Below are 12,497 nucleotides of genomic sequence, written 5' to 3' on the forward strand. Positions count from 1 at the left end.
ATTCACACTTGTGCTCCCAAGCCTTCAGATGCAGAAGTTGTGATTATTGACAACCCTGCTACTGAAACACCTAATCTCTCTACCTTACCCAATCCTTCACCCTCATCATCTAACCCTTTTTGTAATCTATCCACTCAATTTCATGATGACTTGGTTAGATTATCTATGATAAAGGACAGGTTCTTAGTTTGTCCTTCTGATGTGGACCTAGAAGTTTCAAGCATTAAGGCAAGGATTTGCAATGCTTTGGATGTTGCTGCTGAACAGATTAAGGCCGTTGTTAGTAAGAGGGATCTGGATGGTATAAGTTTCATGAGGAACAGTTTGGCTAGGGCTGAGTTGAAAAGGTTAACGCCGTTCAATCATGAAGAGCATGAGCGTGCTAAGCTTGTCGCTATAGCTGCTGCTGTAAGGCGTCTGTCTGCATTCAAGGTTTGCTGGGTTAATTCTACTCTTTTGCAAAATCTTGAGGATCAACGGATTGAGAATGAACGTCTGGAAGAAGCTGCTGCTAGAGTTGCTGAGTTGGCAAATGAACTACATAATGAGGATGCCACAGAAGAGGATGTACTGAATGTGCTGAACCAGGATGATGTGCTGATGATTGACTATCCAGTGGAAGGTGAACCTTCTGATAAAGGCAAGGCACCTTTGGTTGAAGAACAAGCGCCTTTGGTTCAAGATCAAGCTCCTGTTGTGGCTGATCAGTTGCAGATCTTTCAAGAAGCTCTGAGGGAGCAGCAAGAAGGTTTGGAAAGGCAAAGGACAGCTCACCTCAACTTGGAATCCAAAGTGGATGGTCTGGTTTCCAACGTGGGATCTCTGAATGACAAATTCGACCAGCTCTTAGCCTTTCTTAAGAAACCCTAGGATTCTATGCACCTGTTTTAAGCTTTCTTTTTATTTTCTGTTTATCCTCTGAACAATTTTCTTTTAAGCTATGTTTGTTTTTCTTGATTATGTGGTTTGTTATATGTTTTGTTTGTTTTGCTTGTGCTAATTTTCTTTGTTAATTAAGACCATAAGAACACAAGATGCTTTTTAAAACGAAAATTTTTATTAATGATCAAACAATGTTGAGTACATTGGTAAAAAGAAAAAGAAAAAGACAACCTAATCCTAATCAGATGGATAAAACTCAGAAGAAATCTCTGATTTCTCCTCAGCATCATCTGATGAAATCTCTATGGGATCTGGGTTTGCTTCTTCTTCTTCTTCTTCTTGTTCCTCCTCTGGAACATAGCTAGCCAGAAACTCAACATAGTCAGCATCATCTTCATTCTCTTCAGCTTCAGAATCTGATGAGATGATTATTATCTCAGCGTCTTGTGGTTTCCTGTTGTCTTCTTTATCCCTCTCATCGTTTTCGCGTTTTTCTTCATCCTTCTTTCTCTTAAACTCTGCGATGCGTAAACTAAATCTTTTCATTATTCCTAATCTCTCTTGTTTTACTTGTTTACTCTTGTTTTTCCGTGAAGAAGGCATGTTAACTTGTTCCTTTTTATAAACCCTTACGCGCGTTGTTTTCTGTTTTTGAAATTAATTCACCTTTGTAACAACCACTCTTCTTCTTTGACTGTCTTGGTTATATAAATTTTTTTTTTTTTTGATAATGACAAAAGGGGGAGTAGTTACGCATTAATTGATAAGTGATAAGTTTCAAAACTGAAACCACGCCTTTTATCTCGCTTTTATCCGTTAAATTAAAAGTTGTTTCTTTTAAGTTGTTTTACGTATTTCAATGCGGAGACTAAGTTAGTTGAAACTGAAATAAATTTCATAAGTAAGGATAAGTTAAGAGTGCAATTTTAACTTAGCCTTATGAGACTTAGGGGGAGAGCTTGCAAACCTCTCACTCTGAAGAAAGATATGAAATTTATTTTATTTCAAATTATCTTAATCTTATACTAAATTAAAATATCATGGATAAAACATAAAGTTCAGACTTTATGGAGTATCAATCTTAGGGGGAGCTTGCAAACCTCACAAACCTAAGAGAAACATGATAAGTTAATTTAACAACAATTGTCAATTAATACTTATGTTTGTCATCATCAAAAAGGGGGAGATTGTTGGAACAAAATTGATTTAAAAAATGTTTGCCCCTAAATATATAAAGGTTTTGATGATAACAAAGTATTAATTAACAAATTGGAAGAACTAAAAATTTATTTTAAGTGCGCAGATATAAGCATCATATAAGCTCTGAGTAAAGTTCAGAGGATGTGAATTCAGAAGTTCACAAGCGCTCAGAAGATGTTGGACTTCAGAAGTTACAACCTTCAGATGATGAAGTCTTCAGAACTTCATAAGTGACTAAAGCTTCATCAACCTCTGAAGATCTCTTTGAAAGCTGTGAAGATTCCCTTCACCAGTCAACTCTTCTACCAATGGAGAAAAGGACCTTTCAAGCCTGATCAGTTCAGCTACTCTCGTTTTGTCTGTCCTAACTTGAGAACGTGGGTCTTCAGTTTTGTTAGCTGAATAAGGAAAGTCTACTCTGCAGTAGTCAAAGTAACTGAAACTCTTTCTTAGTTTTGGATACAACCAAACTGCATCAAGACAGACTGCTTGAAGACAAAAGATTATCAACTCCAACGGCTCATTTTGCAACGACTCTTTTCTAGTGGTATATATACTAGAAGATTCAGCTACAAAACATATACAATTATTAAGATTTGAACGTGAGCTGAACAAACTCTGAACTCTGTGATATACAAGCTCTGAACCTCTTATCAAGTGTTTTTGCACTTTAGCCAAATACTCTGTACTATTTGTATTTGCTCTCTTTAGGTTCATCTAAGAGCTTTTGTATATTTTCATATACTTTATTATTACTTGAGGAAACTTAAGCTTGTGTGCTTAAGTGTGAAGTCTTAAGCTTGTGTGCTTGAGCATTGTTGAGAAGTCTCTTGCTTGTGTGCTTGAGCAGGTGTAATCTTGTGTGATTATAGTGAAATCCCTTGGAAGTGCAAGGGGACTGGACTACTCTCGTTTTGTGAGAGGAACCAGTATAAAATTGCTTGTGTGATCTCTCTCTCTCTATCTTGTTATTATTTGTGTTATTTATCCGCTGCTAACGTAGTTGAGTTAAGAACTTGAAAAAGTTTTAACTTAGCTAAAACACAATTCAACCCCCCCCCCCCCCCCTTCTTGTGTTTTCACACCTTCATTCTGCACTTTGGATACTTTACTTTCCTGTTTTGGCACATTTTGTGGCTAAAAAGGGGGAGTAGTACTTTTGATTTGTTTGTTTCTGCTACATGTTGTTGTGTCTTTTGTTATGACATGTTTTTAAGTAGCAGTAAGCAAGTATTCAGGGGGAGTAAAATTTTTTACCCTGAGATGATGCACAAGCTGATGAAGTCAGGGGGAGTTTGCTACTGAATGGATGCTGCCCTGATTGGACGAACATGTGCTAGAAGATGTGCTCCCATATGTCACAACAACTTTGATGACATACGATATATGATATGATTAATCATTTGCTCTGATACCACGTTTTATTTTTGCTCGAGGCTATTTGATGATAACTCCGCTGCTGCTGCCTCTGATGCATATATTTTCACCTATGTGAAATTTTGTTTAAATGATGCTCTAACATTCCTTCTTTTGTGTGATCATGGTGATTTGAAGGATTGCGCCTTTTATATCTCTCAAAGGTAATGGCCTGAAATTGTTTTAGCCAAAAATTGCCAAAGGGGGAGATTGTTGGATATTTGAATTGGCTTAATTTTGCTAAAACAAATATACTAACAAGATGTTGGAAAACATGTTACAACATCATACTGTATCAAGGAAATCTCGCGCATTTAAGAGAGCATCTGCTATTTATGGAAATCCACTTAAAGAGCACGCTTAATGGAGATTTGATCTGATCAGGAATTTTAAGGATAAGATAAGACTTAATGGCACAACGGTATGATCACATTTATCCTAGAAAGTCCCTTAAACACTTTTGGAAAGTTTCTATACATTCTTGATGAAAATCAAAAGAGAATCAGATCATCTTTTATGAGCTACAAGGAGCGTCCTATCAGTAATGAAGAAAGAGGAGCGTGCTAGATCATTATATATACGAAGACCAAGCTCAAGACTAAGTATCTCATTGAAAAAGTATTAGTTACATATATTGAGTCTTTGTTGAGTCTTTTATTGTTTGATTGTAATTCTTGCTTGTGGATTCTATAACACGAGTTAAGAAGTAAGTTTATTATTTTAACGTGACTCCTAAGCTTTGAAGTACGGAGTTTACCGTGTGTGATTCACTTAAAGCTTTTAAGCAAAAGTGAAGTGTTGTCTTGGCAAGTTGTCGCCACATCATTCCTAACATTGTTTAAACAACACAGGTTGTGTTGTGTGAGTGGAAGTTAGATGGGATCTCATGTCTAGGAGTTCCTAGGCAGAAGTTGCATGAGTAGTGTCGAGGTTATAAGGCGTAAACTAGGGGTTTGCTGGAGGTCTTAGTTTAAGGCGTAAATCCTAAGGTTTGCTGGAGGTCTTAATAACTAGAGCTATTAGTGGATTTCCTTCCTGGATTGGTATCCCCAGAGTAGGTAGTTGGCTGAACTGGGTTAACAATTACTTGTGTCATTTATTTATTTTCTGTCAGTTTTTTATATGTTATAAGATGTGCCAACAATAGAAACAACATTATTCATAAAGTAGTTGTTGGGACATCTTCGGTAACATCATTCTAGTGATACCAGAATTTCACTGGTGCATTCGAAGACTATATGAGGTACTGTGATTTCAAGATTCTTATAGCTTGCTGTGACAATGGAATGATAATTCCATTTCAAGTTGCTTTGACTGATGAGCCTTTCAGGACAACCTCGATTGGGACTGGGTGGGAATATTTCTGCCAGGAAAACAGATTTGTTCATGGAGATGTTTTGTGTTTTAAGTTTAATATTTGGAATTATTCCAATTCTGTTAATGTGTACAAGATTAATGAATGAAGGAATGTTTTGTTTTTGATTTTTTATGCCTTTGTTGAATCAAGACCAGTTTGGGAACATTCATTCAACTATGTAACTTTTAGATTTGTTTTTTTGAGTTTGTTTGTGTAAGTCTATTTTGTTTCTTTAATTTCTATCATATTTTTTGTGTTATTTAAAGTTTTGTTTGCTTATCTACCAATAGTGGAAAACAAGTGGATGTAATTGTTTTTTTTTTTGTAGAGACAGGGGGAAGTAATCTAATTTAAATGTTGATCAGGTTGTGTGTAATTTTTTTTTTTTGTAAAACCATATGTTAGGTTGTATAATTGACTTGAATTTAATTACCCGTGCAAGTGCACGGGATCAACACTAGTTTTTTACAATTAGCTTTGGTTTGGCTTACATGTATAGTTGGAATTCTCTAGCACCTTAGTTTTCATATACCTGCCATACTGCAATTCAACGGAGGATCATTTTGAGGTTAGTTAATATCTTCTTGTTATGCTGAGATGCTATATCATGAAACTATTATATATAGATAAAAGCTGTTCTTTTGAATTTCACCATGATTTAGAATTTTTATACTAAACATGTTAGAATCTTTTTCTTAGAAGGATTATTTAAGGTGATTAGAAAGTTATTTTTCGAAAGATGATTTAGAAAGTTATTTTTCGGTAAAGATGATTAAAAAAGTCATTTGATTCTAAATTATGTTTTAATTATTAACATGAATTTCCTTTGGAGATTTTAAGTTTGATATGTCTATATTGAACTTGTTCTATTGTGTTGTTAGACTTTTATTCTAACAAAATTACTTTATGCGTATTAGAGTATTTCATAAGTTGAAGTTTTGAATAAAAGAAAAAATCTTATTACTGTTAATTTGGTTTATATTATGAGTGATAAAATTATCACTAGTTCCTTCAAATAAAGAATGGTCTTAGTACCATTATCCCTTTGATTTGAGAATGGTCTTAGTACCATATTGGAATGGCCTCAGTGTCATTATATTGATTAATATTGTAGTATCATCAATACATGTGGTATTGTAGTACCACATGTGGTATCGTAGTACCGTTGATTCATAGATTGATGTTGTTGCATCAATCTGAGTGGTATTGTAGTACCACTGAATCACCGATGAGTAATAGATTGATGTCGTAGCATCAATTCGAGTGGTATTGTAGTACCATTCAAGAAGGTGTATTCTTTGACCGATTTCTACCATGCAATAGCATATCGGTATACAGTTGAAACTGGGCTGTTTTATCCTGGGGACGGCGTGGTTGATAGGCTGCTTGCACAATTTTGGGCAGTGCCACGAAACGTCTTAAAGAGAGCGACCTAGTCCGCGACTCAACCCAGTAATCTCTTCGGTGACTGTAAAAATTATTTTTTAACGGTTTTTTTAAATCCGAAAACAACAATTTTAAGACGTTTCTTTCTGCCATGACTACCGAAGAAATTATTGGTTCATATTATTATGTCGCTGACTATGGCAAACCATTTTGGTTTAAAGGGAATCACTTCAAACATTAGCAACAAAATAAATCATATTTTTAGAACAATAAAAGAGTTGCTAATGTGTTGAAGGATTATATTTCAATTGTATTTGAAATAATTGAACAAGTTTAAAAATGATAAAATGTCTAAAGAAGATGCACTTGAAAGTCTGATAACTTGTCTTCTTTTGAAAAAGTTGTAAAGCAAGATCAGAAAAATAACGAAGTGCTTGTTGTCTCGAACAACAACACTAGAAACAGAAAAAGATACTCATCACTTTTGTTGATGAATGTTGAGATTATTTTTCATAAATCTTATGGAAAATAAAAGTGATAAATGATGTTCTTGACATGTTCAATTCTTTGGAATTGAAAATTAGTTCAATAAGAAAGTCAAGTAACTTCATTTTGTTAAGGCACAAAATATGATTCCCACATTTTTTAATGAGAATGAAATTATACATGAAACAACTACAACTTACTCTTTTGAGATGAACGATAAAGAAAAATAAAATAAAAATAAAGAACCTTTTACCGAGCTAGTTGTTACAGTCATGTTTAATTTTGGCATTGCATCTCATTAGTGGGGGAATTCAATTAACTGATTGTTTTGTGCTAAATAGAGTGCCTAAGTGCAAGAACAAAATTCACTTGTGAAATTTTGTAGAAAAGACAATTTAACTTGTCTTATTTTTTGAACTTGGAGTAATTTGACGTAAGTTCAAATTCTCAACTCCAAGAGAGTTTAACTCACTAGTAGAGCCTATGAATGTGTATTTGTTGATACACAATTAACATCAAAGCTTATAGGTTGTTGCCTAAATGCTAAAATGGTCATAGAATCAAAAATGATTTCTATGAAAATGAATTTCTCTTTAAAATTGAGAAATAGTGGGGGCTCTAGTGGAGACATTGTACCTGATCACATTCCAGTGATCAGAAGCAGTAATGAGAACATCGAACAAGATGTAATAGAACCTCAAAGAGGTAAGATAGCAAATAGTTGCTAAAAAGTATGAACCTGATTACATGGTTTATAGATTAGAAAAGGGTCCAACGAACCTCCAAGAAACTGTCTTTCTTGGATGCTGATTTATGGTTGTAGCCGTAAATGATGAGATAGATTCTCTATGTTGATTTATGGTGGTAGCCATAAATGATGAGATGAATTATCTATTGTCTAATAAGACTTGACATTTAGTAGACTTGCCTCATGAGTAAAAATTGAATGATTATAAATAAATTTTAGAAAGGAAAACAAATGTATATCTTTCAACATGTTTTCTCCAATTACAAGAATAATATCCATAAGGCCAAATGGATGTTATAACGACTTTTCTAAATAGTGAATTGGAAGAAGAATTTTTTATGGAACAACCTAAATATTTTTTTTAACTCATGGGCATGAAAACTAAAGTCGATAAGTTGGATAAGACTTTGTAGAGTCTTAAACAAGTCATATGAAATGACATGAAAAGTTTGACAATTTGATGATTGCCAAATGAATTTCGAAGTAAATATAATCTTGGATATTGAGATTATTGATCGATGAATGCAAATTTCCTTAAATCAATCTCACTATGATGAGAAAGTTTTAAAGAAATATATTTACGGAAGCAAACTTGTTTGCATACTATATAATCCTAGTTTAAAAACTATGGAGGAGCACTGTTGAAAGTGTAATACAATCAGAATATGAAAGCATTATTGGCATTCGGTATGTCACTAATTGTACTTGACCTGACATTATATGTCGTAGCATTGCATATGTCGTGGTACTGTTGTGCCGGTTTGTTAGTAAACCGAAGAACTAGCATTGGTATGCTATTGAGAGATTCATGAGATAAAAATGACCATGAATCTCATATTACATTATTATAGATTTTCTGATGTTCTTGAAGGATTCAGTGATGTAGATTGGAATACATTATTATATGATTCCAAAACAATTAGTGACTATATATTTGAAATATATAGTAGAGAAACTGTATCTTGAAAATCAGAGAAACAAACTACATATATTGGCTTAATCCAATATGGAGTCTGAAATGATACCATTAGCCACAACTAGTGAAGAAGCAAGTTGGTTGCTTGCAATTTGAGATTCCTTTATGGAATAATCTATGCCAGATGTGTTGATCCATTGCGATAGTACCGCGGCTATTGCATAAATTGAGAACCGTTATTATAATGGTAAAAAAAAAAAAAAAAACAACTAAAAACACAAAAAAAAAAATAAAGAAAAAAAAAAAATAAACATATAGCAATAATCATATAAAACAATTCAAAAATAAAAACAAAACAATAAGAACACAAAAAAAAAACACAATCAAAAAAGAAACAAAATAAAAAAAACAAGAAAAGCAAAAAAAAAAAGCAAACAATAATAAAAAACAAAACAAAAATAAACAAACAAAGCACAAAAAAAAAAAAGAAACAAAAAAAACATCACAATATAAAAAAAAACGACAAAACAAAAAAAGACAAAAATCAAAAAATAAGAAAAGCATGATTCCCCCCCTGAAAGCGAAAGGATGAGATAATAAAACTCTTAATGAGATCTATACTCTGTATGAGTAGAGTACCGAGCTTCAGGAGTACTCTTGATAGACTCACCTATATGAATGTGGAACTAAGGCCGGTTCCTATGGAATTTAGAGGCGAATTCCTAGAGCGTTCATGAAACTGGGATACACGTGCAGGGCCATTAAAGCACGGGCTATAAAGATACACCTTAAGAAAATGTTGTGTGCGGGTTTGATAAAAATCCGAGATAGAGTTCAAGACAAGTGTCACTCTTACTAAATCGGGCTCTTACTTGCTATGTAAAGGTTCAAGTCATAGACACCTTTGCTTATGCACAATCTTTTAGAATCGTCCTACGATACTTTGGAATTTTCTTTTAAATTCAAGTGGGGGATTGTTGAAACAAAGTTCACATTGGTCTGTGAATTGAAAATAAAATTGAGTCTCATATCGGGTACTAGAACATACTAGTGTGTTGTAGCATACTAGTGTGTAATTTGAGAAAATAAATAAAATTAAATCTCACATTTATTTATTTAATTATGATTTATTTTCCTTCATTTTGTAACTGATAATTTATGGGAGAATAACTCTAATTGATGGCTACACTAAGATAAGAAAATATATGCATATACATTGTAGCCTTCAATATATAGTGACGGCAAGCTTCTCAAAGAAGATGATGCATGCATATCATATTTCAATGGAAAAAAAAATTCATTGTTCATTATGCAGTTAGCATTCCAAGTTATTGACAATATCATCACAAAATTGAGATTTTGCACTATGTATTGGAAGTTTTGTCTTTCATCCTCTTTGTATGAAAAAATTCATTTCGTATATATTGTTGGTATGCTCAAAGGTACTTGAATTGATTTTTTACAATTAGCTTTGGTTTGGCTTACATGTATAGTTGGAATTCTCTAGCACCTTAGTTTTCATATACCTGCCATACTGCAATTCAACGGAGGATCATTTTGAGGTTAATTAATATCTTCTTGTTATGCTGAGATGCTATCTCATGAAACTATTATAGATAAAAGCTGTTCTTTTGAATTTCACCATGATTTAGAATTTTTATACTAAACATGTTAGAATCTTTTTCTTAGAAGGATTATTTAAGGTGATTAGAAAGTTATTTTTCGAAAGATGATTTAGAAAGTTATTTTTCGGTAAAGATGATTAAAAAAAGTCATTTGATTCTAAATTATGTTTTAATTATTAACATGAATTTCCTTTGGAGATTTTAAGTTTGATATGTCTATATTGAACTTGTTCTATTGTGTTGTTAGACTTTTATTCTAGCAAAATTACTTTATGCATATTAGAGTATTTCATAAGTTGAAGTTTTGAATAAAAGAAAAAATCTTATTACTGTTAATTTGGTTTATATTATGAGTGATAAAATTATCACTAGTTCCTTCAAATAAAGAATGGTCTTAGTACCATTATCCCTTTGATTTGAGAATGGTCTTAGTACCATATTGGAATGGCCTCAGTGTCATTATATTGATTGATATTGTAGTATCATCAATACATGTGGTATTGTAGTACCACATGTGGTATCGTAGTACCGTTGATTCATAGATTGATGTTGTTGCATCAATCTGAGTGGTATTGTAGTACCACTGAATCACCGATGAGTAATAGATTGATGTCGTAGCATCAATTCGAGTGGTATTGTAGTACCATTCAAGAAGGTGTATTCTTTGACCGATTTCTACCGTGCAGTAGCATATCGGTATACAGTTGAAACTGGGATGTTTTATCCTGGGGACGGCATGGTTGATAGTCTGCTTGCACAATTTTGGGCAGTGCCACGAAACGTCTTAAAGAGAGCGACCTAGTCCGCGACTCAACCCAGTAATCTCTTCGATGACTGTAAAAATTATTTTTTTAACGATTTTTTTAAATCCGAAAACAACATCTCTTGTGAAGTTTGATACTTAGAGCTTCAAGCCTTCAAATTCAAACTATAGTAGTACGAGTTAGCGGTGTGGGGACCAACCTTGACACAATCCTTCGTAGTTTTGGAATGAGGACAATGAGAAGGAGATGCTACAGCTAGCGAATGAGTTCGATCTCGTTGAATGTTGATTTATTGGTTGTAAAGGTTAAGTTATGGAAGTGGAGTGAAATGAAGTGTGAGCCACACACACAAAAGAAAGAACATCAAAATCAAATCTTCGAAACAAAAAGTACTTATAAAGGAAGAAACTTTCAGGTATATTTGCCACGTTGAATAAATGGTCCATTTGAAAAAACCAGAAAAATAAATGACTACAGCTTAGTGCCAGTTCATTGTTTTATTCCAAACTTTCTTCTTTAGCACGGACTAATCCTACCAAGACATAGGTCTAATTAATTACAGCATTTGACAAAAAATAAAGGATTCATTGTTTAATTTTATCTAATTATATTTTTTACTCCGTAATTAATTAGTTTATAGAGTATGTGATTTATTTATTATAAAATAATACATGATATTTTTTTATTAGTAGAAGTTGCAAAAACCATTGTCAATCTCTCCAATCGATTTGTGCATTTTTAACCACTTTGTGTGTTGTGACGGTGTGTTTTTTTTGTCTTTTCAAAAGAAGAAAATTACTAAAAGAAATTAAATTATAAAAAGTATTAAATTTACATTTCAATCACACCTCTCCATGATACGTCGGCAATATGACCCTCATATGGTGACAATGCAGACGTATCGTATGGGTCTCCAAAATAGATCTTCGACTCAAATTATTGTTGTGGCTCAGATTGTCCCTCATGCACTCAAGGCTCATTTGGCTACGGCTATCGTCGATGCTAAGAGGGTTCGCTAGGCTCAAGTTGATGCCTAGGACAGACTTTAACTTAATTCGCTCTTCCCTCTAAGACAATCTATAGTTCTATTCATTTCTAAAGCATCGACAAGATATCTTAAAAACATATAGCAAAAATATCTAATTTGAGTTATAGAATCCGAAATCATAATTAAAGAGCATAATTGAGTTCTTAAGCTCGAGCAATACTAGCATTCTGAGAGGGGGGGGGGGGGGGGGGGGAGTTGCACGCAAACAACAAAAATTTGAAAACTTCAACTAAGTCATGGATTCGACAAAAAATTGATGAAAAATGGCACAATGTTCAGAGTTTTGGGATTTTTTTTTGAGATTATAGAAATTGGAGAATTTAAACCTGAAAGGGAAGAAGCAGAGGTCGAGTGTATATGTGGAGCTATCAGATTTGTTAAAGAATCTCATATTGATGGAGAGATGATTTGAATATATATTTATAAGTGGAGTCAATCACCATGTTACAAGTCGATTTTGTAGAAACAAACCCCCCTCACTTTCTAAGATGCGAACTCAGCTCGCACTCTAAGCAACGAGTGCCAATATTTTTTACTCAAACCCAACATCTGCACCCTTGAATGAAAAATATAATGAAAAAAAGAGTTCAAACTCAGTTTGCATCTTAGAATGCGCGAACTCAGCTCACATCCTAGAATGCGAACTTTTTTCCTTTCCAATTTTTGCTA

This window comes from Trifolium pratense, linkage group LG3 (genome assembly GCF_020283565.1).
Source record: "Trifolium pratense cultivar HEN17-A07 linkage group LG3, ARS_RC_1.1, whole genome shotgun sequence".
In the NCBI taxonomy this organism is placed as follows: Eukaryota; Viridiplantae; Streptophyta; class Magnoliopsida; order Fabales; family Fabaceae; genus Trifolium; species Trifolium pratense.